This window comes from Sminthopsis crassicaudata, chromosome 6, assembly GCF_048593235.1.
Source record: "Sminthopsis crassicaudata isolate SCR6 chromosome 6, ASM4859323v1, whole genome shotgun sequence".
NCBI lineage: Eukaryota > Metazoa > Chordata > Mammalia > Dasyuromorphia > Dasyuridae > Sminthopsis > Sminthopsis crassicaudata.
Genome location: NC_133622.1, coordinates 232,359,041 through 232,384,671, shown reverse-complemented (window position 1 = coordinate 232,384,671; position 25,631 = coordinate 232,359,041). Strand labels below are relative to the sequence as shown.

At 33.4% G+C, this 25,631-nt stretch overlaps 3 long non-coding RNA genes and 1 pseudogene across 3 annotated transcripts in view; 1 reads left to right on the top strand and 3 right to left on the bottom strand.

Annotated features, from left to right (window-relative positions):
* Positions 1 to 2,142, bottom strand: part of LOC141545482 (uncharacterized) — a 41,774-nt gene extending 39,632 nt beyond the window's left edge. Inside the window, exon 1 of the long non-coding RNA XR_012483030.1 lies at positions 2,031 to 2,142. This is a non-coding gene — a long non-coding RNA (uncharacterized LOC141545482). The remainder of the gene's footprint in view (positions 1 to 2,030) is intronic.
* Positions 1 to 25,631, top strand: part of LOC141545484 (uncharacterized) — a 61,347-nt gene that overhangs the window by 27,816 nt on the left and 7,900 nt on the right. The window lies entirely within an intron of this gene.
* Positions 4,434 to 6,287, bottom strand: LOC141546628 (cyclin-G1 pseudogene; annotated as a pseudogene).
* LOC141545483 (uncharacterized) overlaps positions 11,355 to 25,631 on the bottom strand; it is a 78,069-nt gene continuing 63,792 nt past the window's right edge. Inside the window, exons 3-4 of the long non-coding RNA XR_012483031.1 lie at positions 13,355 to 13,410; positions 11,355 to 12,908 (exon numbers count right to left, since the gene is read on the bottom strand). This is a non-coding gene — a long non-coding RNA (uncharacterized LOC141545483). The remainder of the gene's footprint in view (positions 12,909 to 13,354; positions 13,411 to 25,631) is intronic.

Below are 25,631 nucleotides of genomic sequence, written 5' to 3'. Positions count from 1 at the left end.
CCTTTTGGGGGCTGCTTTTTTCAAACTCTCTTAAAAAATAAAAAATTCATTTTTTAGATATCCAGTTATATAACTATTCAATATTTGCAGACTTTAAGATTAAAGAAAACAACTATTTAGAGACAAAGGCTTCTGATTTTACTCTTAATAATTCAAATATAAGATATTTAAGGGTTTTTTCTTCCTGAGCAAGTACAGAGTTTAAAATATTCTTTTTTTTAGATGAAATAATCTATTTTATTTTTTCCATGAAACCAACACTTAGTTTTGTATATTAGTTCAATAGTTTTCTTAGTCTCTATTTTATTAATCTCTCCTTTGAGTTTCAAAAAAAATTTTTTTAAATATTCTTAATGAAAGTTTTCTTCCAAGCAGGGAAATTTATAAATTGATAAAAGAATAGTTTAATTATTGCTTAATGTTAAAACATAAAAATGATAATATTTAAATTCAGGAGGAATATAAAAATACTATTTCTACCTGAATAAATCAAAACCTAGAGGATTAAACTCAAGTTCTGAATTTATGGCTATTTCTTATTTTTTTTTTAAATAACAAGAAACCATGTAATTAGGCTCAATGGAAAATGAACTATTAGTTGTCAATTTGCCATCATTGAAATGTTCTGACTTGATGAAAATGATATAATTTAACTTTCAGTGTTTTTCTGCTCTTTGTTCTGTAGTTTCTTTTAAAAACTGTTCTCAAAAGAAGAAAAAAATCCCAAAACCCATAATTTGCAATCCAGTTTATATGTATATAAAACTAAATGTCTATTAAGCAGAAAATAATTTTAAAAATACTCTTTTCTGCATGCTTATTTCTGAGATGGAAAAACCCAAAATCAAAGGTTTATTGCATAAAACCTAGTCTTTTAAAAAAATTCATCAATTATAATTTGCTCATTTATTTGTAAAAGGGGCTGGAGCTTCTAAAATATATTATTAGAAGGGTTATCTGCAAATTATTCTGATGCTGAAATGATACAACAAATTAAAAAGAACAAAATATTGCTTATTTCAATAATAACTAGTGGTAAGGAAATTGAAAATCAGTATTTGTTAAATTTTTGAGATTAGTTCTACTTTTGATATTTTTAAAAATGCTTTTTATTTATATTGATCAAATTGCTAATAAAAATCTTTAAGAACTAAATTAAAACAAAATTTAATTGTTCTTAAATTTGATTACTTCTACTATATTCATTTAGTGAAGGTTTTTGCTGTTTTATATACATATAATATACATACCTACTACATTATCAAATTTATTTAGTTGGGGTGGTAGTAGTTTTGTTTTATTTTGTTTTTACTCTATAACCATACTTGCTTAGCAATTTGGAGAAGCTGATTTTTTGATCATTCAGTTTTGTTAAGTAGAAAGGATACTAGCTTCCATTTCATTTTTCTAAGAGGTTTAAACTTTCTTGGGGAAAACCCCCCAAAAGAATCACAATAATTCTGTCAAAACTGCATCTCTCCAAATCAATATTAGAGATGAAATGTATCAATTACTAAATCTTTTGTTTTGCTACTTTGTTCTTGCTTTAAATGCCATGCTTCTAACATAAGAAAGAAGACATTCTTGGGAGACAAAGACAATTGTGGTCATGAATTGTTCTCAAAGTCCATTTTAATTTCTTTATTATATTTGCTCTTTATTAGGTCCATTTTCATTTCAATGTATTCTAATTTCATCTATTGTTAATATTCCTTCAAATTTCCAGCATACTTGAGTGCTGTGGGGATGGTAGGTTTGCATTCTAAATCACTGGACCCTTCTTATTCCTATTTTTCTGACTGAAAATTATTTGAAGAAGTTAATAAAGATTGGTTTGTTTTAAAATCTTGGCAAATATATGATAGTTAAAATTCCCAAGAGATACATTTATTTACTTTCATGCTTAAGAACCTAGATCTTCCCAATTTGTTGTCATTTAGTTATCTGTCTAGCACTCAGTTGTGCTCTGGACATATTCTACCAACATTAACTCCTCCAAATGTATATTTCACAAGGACATTGGTAAATACCATATGGGTTGGGCTGCTTGTACTGAAACCCAGAAGTTGGATAGCTGAAAAAGTCCTCTCATCTTCTAGTTCTCCTCTTATCTGAAAGAAAACATTGCAGAAAGGGTTAATTCTATGGGATCGCCCTCCTTCTCCTCTGCCCCCCCCACCCAACTTTATTGTTTATTTATATAAACACCTGTCTCTTTTTAAAGAGTAACTTTGACAAAAAATGTTAAATGGCTATTTCAGAGTGATACAACAAGTTAGTTGCTAACTAATATAATAGGTGATGAGTTGTTGGAGCCATTGATTTGGTGATGGAAGGGTCTTAGAAGACCCAGTCCAATGCCCTCTTTTTCCAGATTAGGTCTAGAAAAATTAACTAACATGTCCAAGGTCACCTGACTAAAAAATAATAAAATCAGAATTTGAACCTAGGTCCTCTATTGTATCTTCTATCTTGCCCCAAGTCATTTTCTATTATTTTTATGAAGGATAACCCCATCAACCTGAATTTTTTTCTCTTTCAATCATATCAGACATGAGCTTTCAAATTTTTCTAAGAATGATTTTACTAGAAAAAATGCTTATAAAATTGAGGATATTGGACTCGATAGTCCCTAAAATCTCTCCTACATATAAATCTGTGAGCTTATGAAATTGCTAACTCTAAGTGAGATGTACATTTTTGATGAATTTGGTTGTTGAACACAATCATAGTTTGGGCTCTCTAAACTCTCTTCTTGCACTTTTTGGTGATTTTTATTTTGTTTTTCTTAAATGATCAAAACCATCACCTCCTTTTTCTTCTTACATTTATCAGTCTGTCCACCAGTACAAGATTCAGGGCTGGCATGGGTTAGTATAGTCTGATCATCAAGTTTTGTATCCTTTGATTTGCCTTCACTTTCAGTATGAGGAAGGTGCATTTCAGAAACCCTGGAACATTTTCATCTGCTTGGATTCTTCCAACTTTCCCCAAGTAGGCAGAGATATGTTTTAAAAACTAGCTGAATTTTGTCTTGCTTAGCCCCTCTTTTAAAGATTAGCCAATTTAATTAGAATCATGAAAGTTAGGTCTGGAAGGGGCTGTAGAGAACATCTATTCTAGACTTTTAATTTATGTATTATTAAACTGATCATGGAACATAGAATGAATGTCAGAGCTTAAAGGGAACTTGAAACACAGGAGACAGAGTATCAAAACTAAAGAATTGTTATAATTAGAAAGGACTTTACATTTCAATAGTTTTATTGAAAGGTCACTTTCTTATCACCAGAACATAATGGTACTTTGTTAGGTTACTTCAGTCAACTTAAGTTTGCATTGATGAATTAGAAAAGGGATTCTTCAATAAATCAGCTGTTTAGAAGTAACTGAAGAGTGCATCTGCTAAATGCTTTGTAAAATAAAACATAAATGATATGAGACATAATGTAGTTCTTTAGTTTATCTTTAAAGGGAAGATTTTGTTTGGTTTTATTTGCCCCCCCCCCCACATGATGTCAAAGGGAAATTTGAACTAGTTATAGCTTTTGTGGAAGTTAAGCACTTATTAACTATCTGTTTTCCCAACCTATATGCCAATTTAGATTCATTAACCTACAACTAGCCTTAAGTGTTTCAACTACCAGATAATTAGCCAATTAATTTAATGCTTACTTGAATCTGGATAGACAACCCACTTTGGTCTCTCCAAGTTGAATTGTTACAGGAACATTATGCCAATAGCATACTCCACATGCATTGCTTTTAAATACAAAACTCTACACTAACAGTCCAGTTTCATACCAACAGTAATTGTTATTTAAAAGCTCTAGCGTTTTGGTATTAACATTTATTGCTTTAGGAGGGCACAGCTAAAGTTTCAGACTGGCAAACTTTGAGAGTTGCTTGTATAATAGAACTTATTTTTTTTCTAAGGGGTTAAATATTGAGATTATAAATAATTCTGTACAAAACTTTGCATACTATCTCATTTGATTCCTAGGATGATCCCCACTTGAAGATCTTAAATTTAATATATCTATCTACAATTTTAAGATAATTTAATCATCAAATTTAAATGAAAACTTATGCCCTGTACAGATTAATCTTTAGAATTATTGAATTATCTAGTTGTTTAAGGATTTAACAAAGTTGTTTATCCTACCTCAAAGACCAGTAACCTTGATTATGCTGGAGTGCATCATCCCATTTTTCTGAAGTTCTTTGGTTGTGAACTTGCATAATCACAAGTGAAATAACATCAATTAAAGTCAATCACATCTAGCCATCAGTACTACCTATAATCAGTAGAGTGATCCAGCTACTACTAGATTAGATCAGTAACTGTCACTTTGCAATGTAATCTCCCATCCTTATTCTATATCAGTGTTTCTCAATTGAGTTTAGTTTTTTTTATAAACGTGCTTCAAAGAGAATCATAATTTAATCCCAAACATATTTCCAACTAAACATATTTCCAACTGCAGCATACGTAATCAATTTCCAACTATAGCCTATTTCCCCCTCAAGTCTAAACATATCAATGCTAAACTAGTTGCTCTGTTCCAGCCTTCACAACTTAAATCCATTGGAGTCCAGAGTTCTGATGTGATATAAGCCTTCAAAATAGTTGATTTTCTTCACCATAAGAATCCTATTAAGACCCAGTTTCAGGAATTGTTGGAAGATGAGCAATTTTATAATAACTACGCTTCAAGTGACATGCGGTACGCCCAGACACAATCCACTTCAACTTCTGAACATTTGTTTTAGAATACTAGTTTGATGAATATTCAGGTAGGCACTTTAGTACAAGTTTCTGCCAGAAGGTTAGATCTTTGCAATTTATCTTGGAATGTTTCTGAAGACATTCTACTCCTTCTGTCAATTCTCTACATTTCTGCGCTTGGATCTCCAGTGCAATTATAGACAATGCAATACTTTGCTTTAGAAAAACAATCCTACAGTGGCGTGCCTTAAGCCGAGCTTCCAGTCTTTCCAAACCCGGGTTCTTCCTCCTTTCAAACAACAAGTTTTCATGCATGAGTGAATAACAGAGCTGTAGAAACTGAAAGGCAGTGGTACCTTTGATTTCTCGATCTTCTCGAATACAATTTTTCAGATTCTCATCAGAAACTGAATTTGGATTGGCTTACTTAGGTCAAACTAGTGGCTGATGGGACATTTCTCTGTTCTTTTGTGGATTTTACAGCCAGATAGAAGCAATTTAATCCCACCCCTCTAAGATATTTCATTTTAGTAGATATCCATCCAGCAAATGTACAACTAGAGCAAAAGTCTCTAAGCAAAGAACTGAGTTTGGCTAAGAAGGATTTGACTTTGACTTCAAAGTCCCCTAGTCATCCAAGGGCCATTTTTCACGAGCAGATTCAACTAGCTTCAAGCCACAGACCTTTAGCTGACATCTGGATTCCTGTGCCAATAGAACATTCAACTGGGGCAGCCTTTTCTGAGCTTCAATTGTTGCCAAGGCTTCCATCATCTTGAGCTCCTCAAAGCAGCTCTTCTTCCTTGGTAGCAAATTTCCCTTCAATCCCACCCCGGGACCTGTCCTCTCCTCATCCTGAAAAATTAATCCAAATGTTCTGGATAATGCTGGAGCTATATGGGGGAGAGAAGAGGGACCTGAAGGAGGAGGGGGAAAATTACAGAAGGGGTTTCTGAGGCTCCAGGGTGCTGAGTCTGGGAAGGATTTTAGAACAAAACACTGAAAGAGATCCCAGAACACAATGCAGAGTTGAGAGATACTTTAGAACACAAGAGGTCAGAGCTGGGAGGAATCTTAGAATATAGAATATCAGAGGTGGGAGGGATCTTAGGATACAAGATGATAGAGTTGGGAGGGACCTTAGAACACAGGATTATCAGAACTAAGAGGGATCTTAATACAGAAAATCAGAACCAGAAGACAACTTTTAGGTAGTGAATGGTAGAGCTGGAAAGGAACCCAGATCATAGAATACTGCACCTGAAAGTTAGAGAACATTTTGTCCACTTTCTTAATCTTATATTGTAGGAAAATGGCCACGAGCAGGGAAGTAATTGTGCTGTCAAACATCTGATAAAAGACAAAGCTAGGATTTGCATCTTGACTTCCTTTAGAGAAATGAAGAAATTTTCCATGATGTAGCAGTGATTCTCAAACTTTGTGGGCTCAGGACTTTATATTTTAAAAAATTATTGGAGAACTCCAAAGAGCTTTGGTTTATGGGTTACAGCCCTTGTTATTTACTCTATTAGAAATCAAATCATCAGTATTATTATAAAAATAGTTTTGACTTCATAGAATTCTTGAAAGACTCTCAGACCTCACTTTGAGAACTGCTGTTATAGAAATAAGAACCTATAAGGTATTCTTCAAGCATTTGTGGAGAGGAATAAGCCATTTTCCCTCCTTTCTCCCTAACAAAGAGCAAACAAGAGAATTCCTTTCTTCCCCTTGAAAATATTGCATTCAATTCCCCAAATGCCCAATGGGCACTCAATAGTAGTCTGTTCCAGTGAATATGATTTTAGGCAATCCTTATGAGAAGAGAAAACCAAAAGCAGCAATCAGCCAATTTGCATTAGACAGAAGTGGGTACATTGATGTGCTTGGCACATAGTAAGCATGAATAAATGCTTATTGACTGACACCTCAATGTTGCCCTTTCTTTGATCATGCTAGAAGCCCAAAGGCAGCCCATTTTTTCTCTGTGCAGGTTGTTTGAGAAAAAATTTAAAAGCTGGGGCTTTATGATTATCCCTCTTCTCACTGCCTGGGAGAGGGTCGTGTTCCAGTGGAAAGAGTTAATAAAATTATTGAATCAGACATTCCATGAAAGGTCAGTTTATACCATTGGCAGCTGCAATTTCTATTGCTGAGAAAAGACTTTCATGAAATCCCTTATTTTCAGCCACTTAGAATAAGCTCTTCCTAGGGGGTCAAAGCTAGGGAAAGAAAAACCAGACCCTGGCCCAGAAGTTTAAATACTGAATATATTCAAACTGTTTAATTGGCTGGGCTTAGAAATATAGCACTCGAGCAAAATTCATTTTTTTAAAAAACACATGAAAAGTCTCTTTTCATTTTTTATTTTTTATTTTTTTGGTGCTTTGGAAATGGCTGCTATGAAGCATCCATCAGTTTGGTGCTGTCATTGGGAAGTGTTGTCTATTAATCCAGCCTGGTTACCTTCAGGAAGCAGGAAAGCTATAGAATGGGAGCTTCTTAAGGGAAGGGGGCAATTTCCCTTTTGTCTTTGTAAACTGTGGGCTAGCATAGTGCCTGATCCAGAGGGGATCCAAAATGAATAAATTAATAAAATTAATTTTAATTAATAAATTATTAATGGAATGAATAAAAATCCAAAATGAAACAGAGTAGAGTCTTACTCACAGAATTTGAGTTATTTGGAAGAAATTCTATCTTATTCCTCTGCTTTGAGGGAAAAGCCTCCACAAATGGCAGCCTACAGCTTTCCAGTCCTTCCTCTGCCTCTTACCATCTGTGTGAACTTAATCCAATTACTTAAATTCTTAGCCTCAGTTTCTTCTTTTGTAAAACTGAGGAGAATTGGACTAGACTTTTAAGTTCCCTCCCAGTTCTTAATCCAGGATTCTATGAATGGCAATTTAGACTGACAGGGAAAGGACTCCCTTTTATATCAGGGCCCCCCAAATTGGGGCTCTATAATGTTGTACCAGCTACATTGCTGGATCTGGGTCATTGAGGCAACATTTGGCTTGACTCTTGTGGGAAGCAAGAGGAAGCCCAGTTCTGTAGTGGTACGGCCTTTACAATGAGTTTCCCAATAATTGCTGACTAGGTAAGAGCCACCCAGGAGGTATTTGGGAAGCATCTTTTCAGTTTGATTCAGCATGTATTTGTTAGATGCCTGTTATTTGCAAAGTATTATGCTAGGCATCAGGGGGAAATTACAAAGGATAATATTAACATCAATCCTCCGTGCCAGCTAGACACTAGTAAACCAGGGCAGTGGGTAGTGCTTCCCTATCAGGGTATGAGAAGTAGAATGGGGAAGTGGAGATGGTAAGCTTTTGAGTTCAACAAATAGGAGTTCAAATCCCACTTCTAATCCATATTGGCTCTATTACCTTGGGTATGCCCCAGTCAATAAGGCAGCAAAGTGGCACAGAGGTTACAGTACTGGGTCTAGAGTCAGAAAGATCTGAGCTCAAATCCACCGATCAATAAGCGTTTATTAAGTGCCTACTGCGTGCGAGGCACTGTGCTAAACTCTGAGCACTTACTGGCTAGCTTTGTGATTCTGGGCAAGTCCCATCCTCACTTGGCTCAGCTGTAAAATGGAAGCAAGAAAGGCATCTGCTAACCAACATTGTGTAGGATAAAATAAGATAATACTTGTAAAGCACTTAGCACAATGCCTGGCGCGTAAGAGATGCTTCATAAGTATGCTTTCTTTCTTTCCCAGGGAACTTTTTATGACTAGAACTTTTTCAAGTTAAATTTTATTTTTGAATCAATCTCGTCCACACCCCATCTCTCCATTAAGAAAGACAAAATCGGTTACAAATATATATAGAAAAACTAGATGCTAGATAGACAGATGGATAAAGTTGCTAAGGTGAATTTGGTATGGAGGTTCTACATCGGAAGTTGTCCCATTCTCATGAAATCACCAATCCCGATCACTCTCCTAAAAGGAAAAAAAAAGGACAACATACCAGACAAACAGTCCCATATTCCTTATTCTCCCTACCACTCAATGTGTCTCCTAGACACAAATATGTCTATTTGAACCCCATCAGGCAGTTTAGTTCTTTATATGAAAAAAAAAAAAAGTTCATTATATGAAAGTCCCCAGTCATGTCTCAAACAGGCAAACCAGCTGTCTGACCCAGATGAAGCTTTGTTTCAACTGAGTAATTATTTGAAGGTCCCCTCTGAACAACTCTGTGGAAGTGCCCTTTATTAGATGAATAAAAACCACTTTGGCTCTCAAAGCCTACAGCCAATAGAAGAAAAGGAGCAGACATCACAATTTATTTCCCCTTCTTGCCAAGTTGGGACTTGAGACCAGAGATAATAAAGAATAGAGATCCCAACCAGCTTTGCAGATCACAGGGGATGATGGAGTCATAGCTGATGGAGCCAAATAGCAGAGGCACATGTTGTCTGTTGATCCAAGGACTTCCATTTTTGAGCTTAGAGTCTCAGAAGCCTTTTGAAAAATCAAAGGTGGCTTTTGCTGATTTACTTTTGTTCGATTTTTTTTTTCAAAAAACCACAGCTCCCTGAAGGATATCTATTATTGTATTTCTAAATTTGTAGCTGATGAGAGGCCATTTGAAATTTTATTTAAAAGTGAAAATAATTTGATGGAGATAATAGCTGTGGGAAGTGTGTGCACTCTATTGATTTATTCACATAAGAGGACATACTATACCACTTTCACAGATGCTGGATTCCTCCAGATGAACGGGTAGTGTTGTTGACATTGTTCATCTCTGTTTTTGTAGATGACACGATTGGTACATAAATCCAACTTTCTTCATCCTTGGAACTTGAGGGATCAGTAAATAAACCTGGTCCGGGTCCAACTGAACCATTATGGTCGCTCCCTACCCCTGCCTTACCTTTGAGGCTCAAGGGCTTTCCAAACTTCAGTCCTATAATGTAATGGTGCCATGGTTCTCTTTAGCACCTGACCAAATGAATGTGTCCTATTGGATAATTTTGAGGTATATGGTCTTGATTGGCTTGTTGTTGGCAGACAAGCCTAGCAAGGTCAGAGAACAGAGGGTCATGGAATTAACAAAAGTTTGAGAAAATTTTTAATCTAACCCCCTCATTTTACAAACAAGGAAACTGAGCCTAGAAATGTTAAGTGACTTGCCCGGAATGGCAACATGTGTAAGTAAGTACCAGGGGTGGGATATGAATTTAGGACCCCTCGTTTTAAAGTCAATGTTCTTTCCATTATACTACATCCCTCCATCATGGCCAGGTTGACTGAATACTGATATTGACAAAAATCACCGATTTTTGCTTTACTGAGATAATTATTAAGGGAAGAATGATGATCATAGAATTTTGCAATTGAAAAAGATTTTAGAGATTCTCTTGGCCATCTCCCTTACTTTGCATAGGAAGAAATGGATCTTAAAAAGGAAAGTATTTCAACTAACTTTGGTCTCTATAGAAGTAGCAATTGAAAAGGAAAAAAAATAGAGAACTGAATTTATTCTTTATTGTCTGTGCCATTCATTTCCTGTTTTTCTTATTTTCAATCTACTTTTTTACTCTCTTAAGTTACTTTTGATTTCATAGCTATACCTCTTAAAAAACTATAGTGAGTAAGCAGGCTTTTTCATGTAATTTTGGATCAAATTTATGTCATGACTAATTTTTTTAGCTTTTAACCTCTTTGAACCAAAACAACTAAAAAGAGAGAACTTGATAATACTAGCCAGCAGAGTATTTGTAGGCCAGACATTGCAGAAAGACATGACCAAGAACATCACAGAGAAAAAGCACTTCTCCAATCCTCACTCAAAGTTTTCCCTTCTCCCTGAGGTGAAGTCCTATTTATCTTCTCTTCCAATTTCTGAAAGACCAAAGGGAAAATGATCCCTTTATTAGAAGACCTGAATTGGCCTTACTGAGCCCAGTAAATACCTCTCCCTCACATGGCTTGCTACAGGAGCACACATTCAAGGTCATTGAGGCAGCTAAGCCTGGGAGAAAGGAGGTCTCCAGTTCATCAAGGACTCTTCATTCTAGTTCAATTGGCTGAACTTTCAAAAGTCTTTAAATCCTTAAAAAAGCAAAACAAAGCAAAAACAAAAACAACCCTCTGGCTTTATAAATCTTCCTTGAGTAAAATAACAGTCAAAGCTTGAGTCCACCAAGGGTCCCAAGCTCGAATACAGCAATCCTGCCTGCCGACACCCCCTGAAATTTTGCTGGTTTCTGTTTTTCCTGCCCTATAGTTACCCCTTATTCCATTAATTCTTTAAGATACAGATACAATCAGATACAGATAATTCTTTAAGATACACATCAGTCATTAGGCTTTTGTTTATTGAAGCAACTGGCCAAGAGAGGCTTTCAGGAACACTTACCTCAGAGTCACAGAGTGACAAGTGCTCCAGGGAGAAATATTGCCTCGAGTTATTCTCAACAACTCTGTGCCTTATTTTACCTTACGTGCCTTCCCAGTCACCTCAGCTTTCTTTCCCCACTGACTGCCTTCCATCTGCATTCAAGTCTTACTGATGTCAAAGGCAAATGGAGTCTGTCCCTCATCAGAGGTACTATATGCTCTTCGAGATTTTATTTTATTTTATTTTTTTAAACAACTGCCGAGTCTATATAGCTACAGATACTACAAGAGGATCATTGTACACCCTTGAGCCCCACTCATAAAGTCTCCAAATGATAATTCTACTTCTTAGAATCCTTGATAACTGATGACAAGAAGGGACTGGTGATAATGATGAAGAGGAAGAGGAGGAGGAGTTGAAAGAGAAAGATGAGCACAGAGTCAACATTCTTCTGTACAGTACTTTGCTAACAATGTCTTTGATGGGAGTGGGAGTACTTATCAAAGAAGCAAACAAATGAAAACAAAAGATCTAGTAGCACAACATAGCTTTTGCTTGAGAACTGAAGGTCTAACAAATGGGAACCAGGCCGGATAGTTAATTGTAGTTTCAAGTGAATTGTCTGTAATTTGTCTACTAGAACTACTTCTGACAGCCATGATTATAGGATTTAGAGATGAAAGGGAACATAGGACTCATCTAGTCCAGCCCTTCATTTGACAATGGAGAAAATTGACCATAGGGTATTGAACTCTGAATGTCTGGGCTAGAAGAGACCTTAGCTGTGTAGAACATAATAAAGAAAAAAGCAGCCCTGAAATTTAGATTATTTCAGGAAGAGACATTTCAGAGATCATGTAGTCCAATCTCCTCATTTTACAAAAGAGGAAACTGAGGTTCTGAAAAGTTAACTTTCCTGAGATAATACAGGCATTAAGTAGCAGAATCTTTACTCGAATCCAAGACCTGATAACAAATCCAGTGTTTCCTCCAGATCTTTTTAATGTTTTTTTTTTGTCCAGATCTGTAAATTCGCTAACATATATCAATAATTTATAGTCTTACAGAGTTACCTGGGGTCACCAAAAACTATTTGCCCATAATCATGTATACATAGCCCAGAGGTGATCAAGGCAGTTCTTCAACCAAAGTTTTCCTGACTCCATTGTTAGTCTTTATTCTTTATGTGCTACTGCCTTAGTGGACAATGCTATTTGGGAAAATCAACAGCAATTTGGTTTTGGTTTTTAGATCATAATTTTAGATGTAGAAGGGACCTCAGAGAAGACCTACTTAATCCGCTCTCTCATTTTACTTGAAAAAACTGGGACCCCACCCCAAGATTAAGTGACTGCTAGCCAAAGTCAGACAGATAATAAGTGCTAATCTGGGATTTGAACCCAGGACCTCCATCTCCAAATACTGGACTCTTTGCATCATATCACACTTTTATTTGGGTTATGTATCCCAACTAGAGGCCATCTTGTATATATTCAACCAAATTCTGATTTAGAAACAAATTTGGTATTAGGCACTATCTCAGACAGCTCCTTATGAAATAAACCAAGATGCTAAAAAATATGAAGGCTGACCATTTCTTCATTCAATGTAATGATTTTTTTTTTAAATCATGGCCTGAAGGGATAATTTTCCTCAAAATGAAAAGGGTTTTCAGGTGGGAAATGAATAGAAAATTAAAATATTTAACAACCAATTAAAGCCATCAGAGTTCTATTAATCTTGGAGGAAAACTCCCTGGAAGTCTTGCAGTACATATGTAGACTTTCTTTCAGGGTTTCTTCTTCAGCAGGAAGTTTCTTCAAAAAGAAAACAAACATGATGATTAGAAACAATTGAAAAGTCCCAAAGAACAACAAAAGAACCCCATGTGACAGATAAGGGATCCCAGGTTACTTACAATGGAAGGAATCTAAGCACCTGGTTCTAAATCAAGTTTGGCTATAGATGTTTTCTAATATTCTCTTTAATTATCAAAACCAGAGACTGGTTGTAAGCGAGGGATTAGAGTTGGGAACACAAGCTCTTCAAACTTCCATCTCAGAGGCACAACTGTGTATTGTGGGTTGGGTTTTGGTTTTAATTTACAAATGAATTCATTTTTTATTATTGCAGTCATGAGTTTGGCTCTTCCCAGTTCTTGACTCAGTCCCTAGGAGAAAGAAACTTAGGAAGGTCCATTAAAGTCTAAAAGCTCTAGTGTGGGATCATGAACCCAGAAGAACAGTGCCCAAAGTATACTTACTAACTGTGTAGCCATAGGAAAAGTCAACCATCCTCTTGGAGACTTAGTTTCCTCATCTGCAAAACAGAAAAAAAAAATTCCTATAGTACAAGGAGTATTGGGAGTATCTTGTAGTATTGAGATCATCAAATGAAATATAATGTAGACTTTCTATATATGTTTGTATATGAAACATAGAATTATACATTATATAGGGTACCTTTCAAACTTTAAAGCATTATAGGAATATCCATGCTTATGATTGCTGATTTAGATCCTGAAGACCCAAGGACCTGAGGACCATTTAGGATGAGGTCCTGAGTCAGTAGGTGATTTTGGCAGAGAAAGCCTGAAGTATTGATAAAAATACTCCCTGAGGCAAGCAGGGAAAGGCACTGATGAGGTCCACCCCCTGTAGAAGAGTAACCCCACCTTACTGTATGCATTCAAAAAGCTAAATTTTGTCAATCCCCTGAGGTTAAATTTCTCCTATAAATATGTCCATAATCCACGCCATCTTTGCTGAATCCCTTTTGGGTTAGCCCGCCATGTTGTTCAGCCTCATAGTGCCTTTCTTCCCCTCCCCTTCCCCATGCCTCATGATATCTTTATCCCTATAGCTAACTAACTCTTTTAAGGTGCTAACCTGTAGACTCCCAAATATTTTATATTATCTACTTTTATTTTAAATGGAATTTATCTTTATATCTCTTGCTGCTGGACTTTGTTGGTAACATATAGAAAAGCTGATGATTTCTGGGGATTTATTTTGTATCCTGCAACTTTACCAAAATTGTGAATTGTTTCTAGAAGCTTTCTAGCTGATTCTCTAGGATTCTCTAAGTATACCATCATATCATCTGAAAAGAATGATAATTTGGTTTCCTCATTATCTATTCGAATTCCTTTTTCTTTTTCTCCTCTTATTGCTAAAGCTAACATTTATAATACAGTAATATTGAATAGTAATGGTGATAGTGGGCAACCTTGTTTCATCCCTGATCTTACTAGTAGGGGATTGTTCTAGTTTGCCCCTGTTACATATGATGCTTGCTGATAGTTCTCTAACCCTAACCCTAAATATTGATAATTTTAAGGAAAACTCTATTCCTATACTCTCTAGTTTTTTTTTTAATAGGATTTTTCTTAAAACAATCTTTTCTACTGCAGACTTGAATTTAGCCAGCCAATCAATGATGTACTCAAGCCTCATGATATATTCCTTTCATGGATTCTTCCAAACTCCTTTACTTGATAACCCTATTGCTCTCCCAAATCTATTTCATATTTAAGACTCCTGGTGCCTTTCTTACCTTTTCATTCCGTAACTCTTCTCCTTAAATAAATTAAAATTCTTAAATTCTTCTTTTTGGCAAAAATAATGGCCACTGGGAGTTTGTCGCATGTTTATTTTGAACTAGAAATTGATAACCTGACCTCATCAAGGACACTGCTTACATTTGGTGGCTGCTGTTGACAATACTATGGGGGGAAGGCTCTGGGATATGAGTAGGTAGGTCTTTGATGAATGAGCCCTGAAATTCTCTGCCACCATTAAGGGCTCAACTGAAGCATCCCACCAGCTCATTAACCATCTTTATGGCGAGGCTGGATGACTCAGGAGCTGACATATACAACCTTTCACCTCTGAGTTTCAAATGTTGTTCAAGTAGATAGTGACTGAAGTTAACCTGATAATGACTTACTGGGAATGTGGCTCAGTAGCTTCAGAAAAAGACTGATGATTCCTGCCCTCTATGAGAACATTTCTTCCAGAGATCTCAAAGCACAAGACTAGTCCTCAGGATATGGCAGTGAGATTGGTTGAGAGCTAATAGATTCTAGGCACAGATGAAGGAATAGGAGTTTGGGCATATTTCTTAGATTAGGAATTTTCTTTTTATTCCATTGATCATTTAAGAAGCTCTTCCTATAAACCTTTAGTGATTCCTGGACTAAATCCTTCAACAACTCATTCCAAATCAAAGACAAAAAATTTCAGGCAAGATTAGCACCTGAACAGAAGCTTGCTGCCTAATTCCCACATACCTTTTCCAGCAAAAATCTGAAATTCCATCAAACCGAATAAATATCAATAAATCCAGTGAGACACCACAGTAATTAACTGAAAAAAACTGCACAGAACTGCACAAAAAGTTAGCTGGAAGGCATAGACAATAGGAAAAGATGCTGCTAGCAAAGTCAGTGTCAGTTCAAGTAAACAAGATGGCAGTGTGTCGGGTTGACCAAAAATGAGTCAGAGACCTATGTTGCAAGTATGTCTGGAGGCAGACTAAGGAAAGAGATCCCCAAGAAAGTCCCAGGGAGATCCGAAATCACCAACATATTCAGAAACTATAGAAAGGACTTTAGAAGCCCCTGGACATGATTATGTTCACATTGTGATAGCCCAAGTACCTAGCAATTCTGAGACTCCCAGCACTCATTCGATGAGCCCTACATATCCCAGTGCTCTGAACTTGAAAGATCTAAGGGGGCTAAACCAGTAGAGGTGGAGATCAGAGAAGCAGGAACCCAGGTGAACCACAGTGAAACTCAGAAAGTCTAACTACTCTACCCAAAAGCACAATAAGGAACAGAAGTTGGCACAAAGCCTCAGTATAGGAAATAAAGTTGGAATGATGACTAAGCCAAAAAAGACAGTCTCCTACTAAAAGAGATTAATGGAGATCTAGGGTTCACCCAAAAGAAGATAGGAATGATACTATAACAATCATAAGCAGATGCTAAAAGGGAAAAAATTGTTTTCCACAGGAATGACATGTATACTTAGAAGAAATGAAACAAGACATTAAAAATGAAATAAAAACTCTAGAGGAAAGAATTGGAAGGAGAATAGTTTAAAAAAGAAATTTATAATTCTTACCAAAGTAATGAATACTCTGAAAGCTAGAATATGGCAAACAGAAATTAATGATTTCTTGGGACAGCAAGAAATATTAAAATAAAATGAAAAGATTGGAAAAACACCAGTCCTGAAGTCAGGAGGACCTGCATTCAAATCTGTCTCAGACACCTAACACTTCCATGTGTGACCATGGGCAAGTCACTTAACCCCAATTGCCTCAGCAAACAAAAAAAAAAAAAAAAAAAAAAAGGAAAGAAAAAAATTGAAAAAAAGGAGAACATGTAAGATATTTGATATCATAAATATCTGATCTGGAAAAAAAAGATTAAGGAAAGAAAAATTTAAGCAGTAGACTTCCTTAAAAACCAGCAGAAATTGGGCATAGACCAATATATTGAACCATGTTAAGCCAAAATAAAGCCAAAATGGACAGATAACAAAGATATAAAGGGAAATATCACAAGAAAATTAGAATAACATGGAGCATATTTTTAATCAGACTCATGGGTAAAAGCATATATATATATATATATATATATATATATATATATATATATATATATATATATATATATATATATATATATGAAAAACAAGAAATATCATTATTTATTTGTATTATTTTAAATTTAAAAATTCTTGTATAAATAAAATCAATGTAGACAAGATTAGAAGAAAAGCAGAAAAGTTTAAGCTCTCATTTCTCAAATATATCAAGAACTTGTCAAATTTATAAAAATATGAATCATAACCCAATTGATAAATGGTCAAGGGATATAAAAGACCTATTTTTGGTGAAGAAATTAAACTATATATAATTATATGAAAAATGATCTAAATCAATATTGATTAGAGATTACAATAACTTCAAGATATCATCTTATACCTATCAGATTGGCTAAAGTGATAGATTGCCTTCAATTGAGGAATGGCTAAACAAGTTGTAATGTAAAGTTGTGTTGGAATACTGCTGTGATATAAGAAATGATGAGCTGGTTGACTTAGAAAAATATTGGAAAGATTTAGACCTCTGAATGAAGAGGTCATCCACCTCCAGAGAAAGAATAATAGATATATGTATAGTATGGTCTTACTTATGTGTATATGTGTGTATAAGTATATATAATATAGATAAAGATATGCATGTATATATGTATATGTATTTAATTATAGCCTTCTCTAAAGTGGAGGAGGAGAAAAAATAAAATGAAAAGTATACAGCAGAAAACAAAAGGAAACCTAGAAGGAAGCACAGAAAAGCTGGTCAGCTTTGAAAATTATATGTAGTATTTATTATATAGATTTTCTTGAATTTGAAATGTATTTGCTTTATATTGAGAACCCTCACACAGTCTGTTGTATACATGTAAATATTCTTCCCCCTCTTGTTTTATATTTAGTCAAAATGGATTTTAAAAATTTTAAACACTAAACGCTATATTTCAAAAAATCACAAGTGAAAATTGATTATATCTAGAATAAAGTGAAGATAGGATCTACTAATCATTTCTTGTAACAAACCCTAAAAGGAAAAGTTCCAGGAATATCATCACCAAAATCCAGAGCTCACAATTCAAAGGAAAAAGAATGCTGCAAGCAACCAGACAGAACCAGCTCAACTATCAAGGATCTACAATCAGGATCATGCAAGACTTGGTAACTTCTACTATAAATGAGAGGAGATCTTGTTACAAAAAAAAAGCAAATGCTATAATCCAAAAATCAGTGTATGATCCTAAAGGGAAAAAATGGATAGTAAATACTATAAAGGACTTTAAAGAATTTCTGATGAAGATGTGAGTGCTGAATAGGAACTCTGAAATACAAATTTGAATGAAAGAAAACCTAAAAAGGCAAATTTATTTAAACAACTGGAAGGGCTATATGATGATGCAGTGCTAACATTTTAATATGAAGAAAATAAACAAATGTCCTTCCAGAAACTAAGTCTTCAAAGAATATTAAGGGAGTTTAATTTTTTTAAAATGGAAATTCTGGGGCTGGACCAATTCTTTCTCAAGGGTTTTAAAAGAGGAAAGAGAAGGGAGAATAAAAGGACTATACTAGCATAGAAAGGAGGAAGCCTGGGCTAGGACTTATTTCTCATAATTGGTTTGTGTGAGAAGAGAATATAAATATGGAAGAAGGGGGCACCAGATAAACCGCAATTTTATCTGAATCAGATGGAGGAGGGTTGAACATACACAAACACTCAGTTTAGAGTAGCGAATATTAATCTCAGCAGGGAAATAAGTGTAGTTAGAGGTAAGATGTTAGGGAAAGAAGAAGTTTAATACTAGAGAGAGAATAGCTATACACAAAACTAAACTCTGATCTTAAAGGGAAAAAAAAAAGAAATTGGAAACCAACAGAGGTGCCCGTTAATAATTTATGAATAGCTGAACAAATTGTAGTATATGAACCTAATTAAATAGTATTTTATTGTGAGAAATTATTAAAGAGATGATTTCAAAGAATCCTGGGTAGTATGAACTTAGCAAAAGTAAAGTGAGCAGAACCAGGAGAGTAATTTATAGAAAATTAACAATATTGTAAAACAAAATAAAACAAAAAACTCTAAATTAAGAACTCCAATCATAATGACTAGTCACATCTTCAGAAGACCTATGATGAAGCATGCTTCCCACTTCCTAAGAGAGAGGTGATGAACTCAAAGTACTAAAAGGAGACATTCATTTTTTGACATGGCTACTATATTTATTTTTTGCTTGAATATACTTATTAATTGCAAGGATTTTCTCCCTTCCTCTTGTTTTTTAATTGGTAGGGAAAAGAGACTTTAGTAATAGCAATGGAAAAAAAAAGGTCATTGCACCATTTTTCTAAATGGCACAGAAAAATACAAAAGTATGTTCAGAAGGAAGTGTAGAAAAGCAGGGCAGCTTTGAAAGTAAATGGAAATTATTATATATATTTTTTAAAGCAAGCAGTATGAGAGAGTCATAGTTTCAGACATCATATTATTTTATCTTCTATACCTCTTTATCTTCATCAAAGTCCAAATAACAACTTTTCTAAAAAGCAAATGCATGAACAAATGAAAGTTTGAGGATGCACTCCTTTGGCACTTAGGCCCTCCATCAGCAGCTTTTACTAAAATGTTGAAATTCAGAATTATGCCTAATTCCTTTTTCTCCTCTCTGAAAATGGCTCCTTTGGAGGGGAGCAGAGGGAAGCCCATAATTAGAATTTAGAGAAGAGAGAGGCTAGTGGGAGAAGACATTTACTAGTGAATTTTCAACCTATAAACCCACAAAAATCTTTCTTATTTTTCTCAGTTTTCTTTCACTAGCACCAAATACACAGTGGTTCCTTTGTGGTCAATTAGCTAGCATGATTTTTTATTACCCTCTACAATTTCATGCTGATTCTCCTGGTTTAATTGCAAGAACAATATCATTTTATTCACCTGCAAACACTGTACAGCACAATCACATTGATCTACTTGCTATACCTTATACATTACTTTCCAGCTCTCTCCTTTTATACTGACTACCCTCCATGTTTGTTATTTACTATTTCCTTACTTCTGCCTCTGACAATCATAGTTTCCTTTAAAATTCATCTCAATTTCTGCTCTCTCCCTGAAGCCTTTCCTAGAATTGCTGAGGATTGATGAAATAAATATGTATTTTTTTAAATTAAAAAGCAAAAACTAAAAATAAGAACAAAAGAAATTTTGAAAATTCAAGGTATGGATAAATTGAAAACCAAAAATTATATGGAAGTGGCAAACAATTCTCTGAAAAGAGTAATAAAATTAATAGATTGTTATTCAATTTGATTAAAAATAGGAGAGGTAGACTGAACCAATATAACAAAAATGACAATTGTAACTGTCAATTTATTTTTTCAGTGACAGAACAATCAGTCTATCAAGAATTATTTTACAGAGTGAGAAAAAAATAATAAAATTCATCTGAAAGAACAAAAGATAACGATATCAAGAGAATCAATGAAAAAAAAGTAAAGGAAAGTGGTTTAGTTGTATCAGATCTCAAACTTTATTATAAAGCAGTACTTATCAAAACAATTTATGGTAAATGGCCAGAGTAATCTAGTATATGATAAGCCCTATCAAAAACATTATTTGACAAAAACTGCTGGTAAAATGGAAAAACAGTGTGCCTGAGACTAGGTATAGATCAACATCTCACATTGTATTCTAAAATAAGATCAGAATAGGTACATGATTTGCACATAAAGGGTAAAATTATCAACAAATTTGAAGAGCAAAAACTAATTTATTTGTCACATCTATGGATAAGGCAAGAGTTGGGAACCAAAGAAAATACACAAAATATTATAAAATGTAAAATAACTAATTCTGATTATGTAAAATTAAGAAGTTTTTGCACAAACCAAAATGATTGCAGCCAAAATTAAAAGGGTGCAGAAAATGGGGGGGGGGGTTGCAACAGGTATCTCTGATAAAAGCCTCATTTCTCAAATAGAGAACTGAGTCAAATTTATAAAAATACAATTCATTCTTCAATTGATAAATGGTCAAAGGATATGAACAGACAGTTTTCAAACAAAGAAATCAAAACTATCTGTAGTCTTATAAAAATGTTCTAAATTATTATTGATAAGAGAAATGTTGGTTAAAACAACCTCGAGGTATCATTTACACCTACCAAATTGGCCAAAATGGTTGAAGGGGAAAGAAACATTGAAGGGGAAAAAAAAAACAAATGTTGGAGGTGATGTAGAAAAATTGGAATACATCGATTGTTGATAGAATTGTAAACTGATACAACCATTTTGGAGAGCAATCTAGAATGATGCCCAAAGAGTTATTAAATTACTTATTCCTTCTGACTTAGCAACACCACTACTAGATCTATTTCCAATGACAATTGGGGAATAGGAAAAGAAACTATATGTTCTTAAATGTTTATAGCAGTTCTCTTCATAGCCACAAAGAACTAGAAATTGCAGGGATATTCATCAATTTGAGAATGTCTGAACAAGTGTAGTATATGATTGTAATGGAATATTACTATCCTATAAAAATGATGAGCTCAATAATCTTAGTAAAATATAGAAAGGCTTGCATGAAATGATAAAGAATGAAATGAGCAGAACCAAGAGAATATTGTATATAGTAATAGAAATATTATTTTAAGAACAACTTTGAGTAAATAAATTATTTTGACTATTTATAAACACCCAAATTAACTATAAAGGACATATGAAGAAAGATACTCTCTGCATCCAGAGAGAGAACTAATTAATAGAAGTATGTGTAGAAAAATGTTACATATCTATATTTATGTATGTACATATTTGTGTCTAATACAGACATACATTTATAGACATATACACACACCTATTTTTGTCTAACAGTAGATATCTCTAGGATAGGTGGGGAGGTAGGGAACAAAAAAAAAGGAAAAGAGAAATTTGGATGATAATTTTGTTGTATATTTGAAAGGAAAAGCAAGTTGTGAATAGTAAATTTGCAGTTTCATATGCAATCATCTTTTTTTGTTGTATAATGTGATGGAAATGCTTGCTTTATTCTATAAGTTAAAAATAAAATAAAGTTAAAAAAAAGAAGTACAGACTCACAGGGTAAACCTAGAACCAGGAGTAGCAGCTGCCTTCTGGGCATCCTAACCCATGAGCCTAAGTACAAGTTGAGAGAGTAACCCAGAGAGGGGGTGCTAAATCTACTTAACCTCAAATCTTGTATAAAATCTCACTGAAAAATTAACAAATTTTGTACATATTCTATAATATGTGTTATTATGCACATGTTCTCTTAGATATGCACGTGTTCTCTCTTCACTTAGAATGTGAGCTCTCTGAGGGCAAGGACTATTTTATTTTAGACTATATCTCAAGCATTTAACACAGTGCTTGGCATTTAGGAAGTGCTTAATAAACACTTCTTGATTTTTAAATAATAATAGCTAGCATTTATATGGTGTTTTAATGTTTGCAAAATACTTTATGAATATTAACTCATTTGATCCTCAAAACTACCCTGTAAGATAGATGCTATTATTATCCTCATTTTACAGATGAGGAAACTGAGGCAGAAAGAGCTTAAGTAACTGCCTGTTGATAATTAGCAATAAATTACATGGTACTTTAAAATCTATGAAGAACTTTATTTATAGTAACTTTTTAACAAGAATTGAGGATTAGGCAGTTTGGGAATTTTATGTTTATTATTTATGTTTATTTCACGGGGGAGGAAACTGAGGTAGGAAACGGAGGTTAAATGTTAAATGGTGTCTTGTCAAAACTTTGACTTTGGGATTCCATTTACTATTTTTTTTACAATAGACAAATTTTATCTTTCTAGGTTTCAAGTTTCTTATTTAAAAAAAGAAAAAAGAGGATAGTCTTTCTAGCATTGATATTTCATATTCTAAGTTTCCTTCCATTCTATGAAGACTACAAAAAGATCAAAAAGGGAATAGACACAAACATGATCCCTGCATCTGAGAATAAATATTCAGAACAGACTGAAAGGGAAGAGAATTAATAAAGAGAAGAAAGTAAAGAAATCCTTAGAATAAGGTTTAGAAAAAAAAACAAAAACAAAAACAAAATCTCCTAACAAATGAAAGAAGTTGGAGAGAAGCAGAGAAGAGGGGATTTTTAAATAGCTGCCTAGCTAGAAGAGAAAAGGAAGTGGAAAAGAGGAAAAGAATTTGATAATTAAGTAAAAGAAAGGAAATTAAATCAATACACAAACTTCTAAATGAGTGAAATAATTGATAAGTAGGAAGTAGAGTAAAATGAAGGAGAAGAGAGTTAGCGGCTGTATCAAAGTAGTTAAAAACAACAACAACAACAACAAAACAACCAACAACAATTAATTGTAAGGCCAGAGTAATAATTTAAAGCAGGAATAAGAACAAAAAAATCTTTAAAAAAACAATTAGAGATACAAAAGGAGGAAAACATTAACAATTATGAGTTAATAATCATATGTGAGTTCATAATCATAAATATAAATGGGTTGAATAATGCAATAAAAGAAAAGAGAGTGTCAAAATGGATAAGAAAAAGCTTGACAATCTGTTGTTTGCAAAAAAGACATCTAAAAGACAAAGGAAGACATACACAGAATAAAATGTGATAATAAAACAAAATTTGCTTTCAAAACCGCAAAATATTTAAATTCACAATATGAAACCAAAATAAACAAGAAAATTATACTACTCTTAAATGAATAGTGATCAATAAATTGCTATCAACATTAAGTTTCTGGGAACAAAAAAATTCTGGGATCAAAATAGAATAGCATATGAATTAATAAAAAAAAAGATGGTGTTACAATAGCAGGAGATATTAATGTTTCTCTCTAGGAATTGGGCAGACTTAACAAAGAGAACAACAAAATGAAGTTAGGTTCTAAAAGTCTCAGTGTAGTTTTAAGTTTTAATAATTTCAGAAGTATAAATGCTACAAACTTACAAAAATATTTGAAAGTTTCATTATTTAAATATCTTTTATACTTATTTTTTATTTTAGATAATAAAATTTTAATTTTAATTTCATTTTCTTGATGATACATTGTTAAACTAGTGGAATTGGTGGAGGAAGTCCTCTTCTTTGGCTAACTCCCTCAGTTAATCTATCTCCATTAAACTTTTTCTTGTGGAGTCATATCAGAAGTATAATTTTATAAATACACACACATATTTCTCAAATCTTATACTATAAGATTCAGGTTATAAATGCAATTCTTTTAGTAGCTGACCAGAGTTTTTACAAAATTCAAGAATTAACTAGAGTGATATATTATAGCACAAGACAGCTGTTATTTTGAATATTAATAAGAAATATATCTTCTTAAATTTAAAATAATTAACCTTTCAGTGGCACTTAGTAACATTGTAGTATTCATACTTTTGAAGCTATTAAAGCTTAAAACTGCCCTGACTTCCAGGATACCTTGTTCAAAACTAAATAAAATGCTAGAAAATTTAGAGCTAAAAGATTTATGGCATTTTGGAAAATGCCAATGTGTGTGTGTGTGTGAGAGAGAGAGAGAAAGAGAGAAGAGAGAGAGAGAGAGAGAGAGAGAGAGAGAGAGAGAGAGAGAGAGAGAGAGAGAGAGAGAGAGAGAAAGAGAGAAAGTTGGTCTAGATGGATTTAGAAAAGAATTCTATAAAATGTTTAATAATATTCATGTTTGTCAGCATCATATAATAGTTCACATAGTAGGGCACAGATAAATTGTAAATAAATTTTTTTAATTTAAAAAAACCCAAATACTAAACACATTCTTTATAGATTTTAAGGCTTCTGATCATCATTTCAGGGAGCACAACAAAAAGACACAGATCCAAAAGGAGATTTAATTTTTAAAATCCTAAAAATGAGAGTGCTAAATCATATAAATTATTAATAACTATATGTAGTAACTATATGTAGTAAGCATATGAAAAATTATGATAATGATGTAGTAACATTTCAATTTCTGGGATGTAGCTAAAGCAATCTTTAAAATTTAAAAAATATATATATATATCCTTAAAAGCATACACTGATGAATAGACAAAAAGAGGATTGATGAACCAAATATGTATTTTTAAAAATTAAAAAGCAAAAAAAAAAAAACTAACTCAAAATAAGCAAAAAGAAGAAATCTTGAAAATTTGAGGAATAGATAGATAAAAAGAATATATTTGAGATAAACAAAATTAAAAGCTGATTATCTGAAAAGACTAATAAAACTAATAAACTTTTATTCCACTTGACTAAACATAAAGAAAAAATCAAATTAATAAAATAAAAATAAACAAGAAGAAATTGTAACAAAACCAGCAAAAATAAAGAATTGTTAAATTATTACATAACACAATAATATGCCAACAAACTGAGAACACAAAAAGATTTCCTTAAAATATAAAATACCTACTCTAAAATAATATCAAATAGAAGTCTTAAATTATCCAGTCTCAGAAAAGAAAATGGAATTAACTATGAAGGAGTTTAATACCAAGGGGAGAGGGAGAAATCATTCCTGATTGAGATGGATTTACAAAAGATTTGAATACATTTTAAAAGTATAAATGTTTATGCTACATAAATTGCTCTCAAAAATTTAAAATGTGTTTTTATCAAACTCCTTTTATGAAATAAATATTGTTATAATGATTAAACCAAGGAAAAGCAAAGCAAAGAAGGAGAACTAGAGATCAATGTAATTAATGAGTAACAATTCAAAATTTTAAAATAAAACCTTACCAAAAAGATTGCAGCAAATTATCTAAAAAAAAATAATAGAGTTGAATTTTTATCCAAGATTCAAGAATGGTTCAACACTAGGAAAACAATTTACATAATTAAACATAGTAAAAACATAAACAACTAATACCACATGATTATTTCTGTAGATGGGGTTAATTTTTTTTTTTTGTATTCAATATCTCTTGTGAG